Source organism: Gymnodraco acuticeps, unplaced genomic scaffold, assembly GCF_902827175.1.
Source record: "Gymnodraco acuticeps unplaced genomic scaffold, fGymAcu1.1, whole genome shotgun sequence".
Taxonomy (NCBI): domain Eukaryota; kingdom Metazoa; phylum Chordata; class Actinopteri; order Perciformes; family Bathydraconidae; genus Gymnodraco; species Gymnodraco acuticeps.
The window spans coordinates 1318719-1323075 of record NW_022990938.1 but is presented as its reverse complement, the minus strand read 5'-3'; the positions used below and the strand labels follow the sequence as shown (position 1 = coordinate 1323075).

Here is a 4357-nt window from a genome sequence, read left to right as displayed (position 1 = left end):
AATACCAAATTATAGACCTAGAATCTAAATTCTGAAAAAAACGTCCTAAAGACATGATGATTATAGACTTCAAGCACTTTCAGTTTGACAGTATTAAAGGAAGAAGGATTGCGACTTATTAAGAAAGTGTCTCTTTCTAATGTACTGAACTTGAAAGATATTGCAGATGCTGGATTCTTCATCATGTAGATAGGTATAGTACGGTGGCCGGCAGGTGCAAACGCGGAACAACGGCCCAAAACGCATACATTAGCAGGAAACACCTGCAAATAATGAAATAAAAAACAAACAAACCCTGAAAACAAATACAACAGAAAAACGCTGCATTTACAGAAATGATGCAAACTAAATACAACACACAAACCCCGAAAAACAAATGCAACAAAAAAACGCTGCACGATATGCAAAGTCCAAAGCACGTACAAATCCCAAAACACATTTAAAAAAAACATTCCGGAAGTGCTCCAGGTCTCTAGGGCAGTGGTTCCCAACCTGGGGGGGGGGCGGGGGGCGCCAGGCCTCAGATGATTTGAGGCCAAATCTCATATACTTTTTTCATTATTTTTTTTTACTTATAATTGTAACGCAATACATGATTGTCACTAAAAGCCTTGTCTCTACATTACAATAAAATATAAAAAATAATTGATTAATTAGAATACAAATTCAAGTTATGGCTGAAGTCAGGTCAGGCATAAAAAGACAGAAATGTATAATTCTTTCTTTAATAGAAATGTTTCTTCTGCTCGTAAAGTGTCCAAACCGGGCTTGTCTGGATAAGCGCATTTTTAAAACATAGTCATTGTCCATGCTGGTTTCAGTTGGATTATTTGTCACAGTTGCTCCGATCAGATCGGTCTCCTCCATTTTCTAGATTATTTACGACTTTTGAATCCACATAAACACATCAGCAAAATCCAATTGACTTTGAGCATGTTTTAACAGTTTAATCCCTTTGTGAATTGTTTCCACTTGCGCCGTCATTTAATTTCTTCATTCAGTGGGAATCCAAATGAATTAATCCTGAGTCCAATAACCATCAAAGTCACTCCAATAGTGCTCCTTAATTACGCTTTCATCCTCCTTTAACAAAACACTTCACATTCATCCAGTTTGTGACAGTAGTTGTAGCATTTTTGAGACTTTTAAAACTTGAATTACCGCTGTTGTGTGTGTGTGTGTGTGTGTGGGGGGGGGGCAACTTCCAACAGGAGTCATTTTGGGGGGCTCTTGGGAAAAAAGGTTGGGATTGGGAACCCCTGTTCTAGGGGGCGCGCTACGTGGAACAGATTGATGTATGACCAGACAGAGAGAACAAACAAGAGTGATGGAAATCGGGAGGAAATAAAGTTCATTTAAGTGGAGAAGGTAAGTTTTGTTTTGTTTTTATACATAGAGCGTCATATTTATATAGCTAGCGTTAGCGTGCCTAACTACTACACCAGCTGAGCAGAGCTTCACGTGAAGAGAAGATAAAGTGAGGGAAGAACATTGTTAAAAGAGATGACAAATCAAGTGCAGGCAAATAACACGGGCCATAGTGAGTGCCGCGGAAAAAGGACATTTGAATTCTTAGCAGTTTGTTTATATGTATGTATTTTTGTATAGATGTTGCAACTATACAGAGCTTTAGCAATTACCTGTAACTATGGTCATGCTAATAAAGCTATTGAATTGAGAGAGATGTGACAACATGTGAAGAGGGACAGAGTAATGACAGGAGAGTAGTGTGCATTAGACATGCTCAAGAACAAATATAGAGAAGACATTCAAGGAGAGAGAGAACACAGATTCAACGGTAAACATGATGTATCTTTCTATTTATTTAGCTAACCACTATTTAGACTGTGTTTTTGATTGACTTGATTAAATGGATTTACTACATCAATGTATGTCTTTTCAGGCCGCCATGTTGTGTCCTTTCTGTGGTCATCATCTGGGGACAGTTCGTGTTCTGTGGCTCCTGTGGCAAACATGTACAGTTGTTGGCAGAAGTTGAACACAACAGTAAGTTCACTTTTTTTTATTGTATCTGTTTCAAATGCAAGAAATAAGGATTCAACACACTACTCTGTTTAGAATACTAATTGGCAGATGCACTAGTTATCAGCATGAAGGACACATTTTTTCATTGTCTGTTTATGTGAAATATGTAGAAGCCATCATTAAATTGTAGACCAATGCATGATTAAATACACAAAACATGTGTATTATATTATACATTCATAATTGTGTATTAGTTCTATCTTTATAGAGAACATTATACATTTAGAATCAGATTTTGAGACAGTGAGCGGCTGGGAAAGTCACACCGCCATGGGGCACAAACAGTTGCTGACGTGATGTTTTCTTCGCATTCTCAGGCATTCCATAAGTAGGGTCAGGAACTCACGCTTGGGACCACCAGTGTCCACTCCATCCTCAGTGTGTCCCTCATCAGTGAACTTAACTGACATCTCATGAGAGGGGTCGAATGAGGCACCTTTGAAGCCACGGATTGCTCCATCCCACACACTGGCTCTGTTAATATTGAACCTGCTGCAAGATGTATTTGTTATTGTTGCAGAGAGTTCTGCAACAAAGTGTGCCGCAGTCAGGTATTCTGTGCTGGGAAAGACAAAGTGATGTATTGTAATATTAAATGATGAAGCTAGTAATAAGATTTACAGTATAGCATAGACAAATTAAGTGGTAATAGTAACAATTAATACCTTTGCTCCATTGTGTCTTCTGGCTCAGACTGGCTATCAATAATGATAAGTGCATACACAGTTGTGTAGTTGCTGCAGTGAGAAGACAGTTGAATAATTATTTTCAAATACCTAATATATGCATGACAGTCATATTTACAAAAGGATATCGATCCTCTTCCTGTTTTTTTAATACATTGGGTTCTAAACTGACAACAGTACTTTTGTCATACTCCTGCACAATCCTTTTAACATTTGAAATGGATGCAAGAAACAATATCTGATCTTTAAAAAATATTTGTGGGTGTTTTTTGTATTGTCTTCACTAAGATGTTGTGGGTGTCATTTGGAAATGTATGAAAGTATAATTGTTCTGCTTCCTGGCAATGTTACCCACTGTGATTGGAGGCTATACAAACAAACAAATGTAAAAATAAAGATACACACCAAACAACTGTGTCACGATGCAACTGTCAACATTGTTTACCTATAGAAGTGGTTCTGACCCGGGGCAGACTGGACCTCTTCCTGGAATGGGGTTGGTGCTGCATCTTATTTTTACCCAGGAAATAAGTGCACACAAAAGGTATTTATTGATTTCATGTTCACAAATTCAAACCTATATGGTATAATTACATTTTTAATTAGTCTTACCCGATCAGACGCTGGTTGTGGGTGCCTGAGAGGTCTGATAAAGGTAAACAACAAATATATTCAAACTACTGTACTGTTAAAACATTCTGCTTCTTGTGGCACAAAATAATATGTTGACAATGTTTTATTTTACCCTGGCAAACTGACTGAAATTAAATAAATGCACTTTAATTAAGAATAAATGCCACGATAAATCCAAACTGACCAAGGTACATTATATTGTTGACCGTCCTTTAACTCTCACATTAGGATTTACATTGGGGCAACCAACTCCTCTCTGCACCTATAATATATCTATATGATGTCAAGAGTTACATTTATGTGCACAGTGCTGTCTCTTGACTTGCAAACTCTTTTACCAAACAAGCTAACGCTAGCTGGGTAAATATGACGCTCTTTGTATCAAAACAAAACTTACCTTCTTATATATCGACCACTTCGATCAACTTTGTTTCCTCCGGCTTCAATTTCCATCACTCTTGTTCGTTCTCTCTGTCTGATCAGACATCAATCTGTTCCACGTAGCGCGCCCCCTAGAGACCTGGAGCACTTCCGGAATGTTTTTTTTTGTATGTGTTTTGGGATTTGTACGTGCTTTGGACTTTGCATATCGTGCAGCGTTTTTTTTTGCGTTTGTTTTCGGGGTTTGTGTGTTGTATTTAGTTTGCATCATTTCTGTATATGCAGCGTTTTTCTGTTGTATTTGTTTTCAGGATTTGTTTGTTTTTCATTTCAGGATTTGCAGCTGTTTTGGGCCGTTGTTCCGCGTTTGCACCTGCCGGCCACCGTAGTATAATCATCCTAATTTGCATACAAAAATATCTTACTGCAAAAAAAAAAAGTAAAACTCCAACTTAAACCAGTAAAGTATCTTTCCCCAGGCGGTATTTTTGCAAGGGCACGGGTAAGCTTAGCAGAGTTCTCCCCCAACCTTCATAATTGTGATTGGATTAAGGAGTACATACACACTTGACATAATTGCTTTATAATAAAATGGGGCTCCAGCTAGACGT

General features: G+C 37.9%; 1 long non-coding RNA gene across 2 annotated transcripts; it reads right to left on the bottom strand.

Moving 5' to 3' along the window:
- Positions 1-2509: 2509 nt before the first annotated feature.
- Positions 2510-3795, bottom strand: LOC117558220. Of its 2 annotated transcripts, none has more exons than XR_004570811.1 (5): positions 3763-3795; positions 3345-3378; positions 3178-3235; positions 2712-2783; positions 2510-2607 (listed from the first exon to the last, which is right to left on the bottom strand). It is a non-coding gene; the product is annotated as an uncharacterized LOC117558220 (long non-coding RNA). The 2 variants fall into 2 exon arrangements; XR_004570810.1 differs by having other exon boundaries at positions 2522-2607; positions 3178-3241; positions 3763-3778.
- Between the last annotated feature and the right edge of the window lie 562 nt (positions 3796-4357).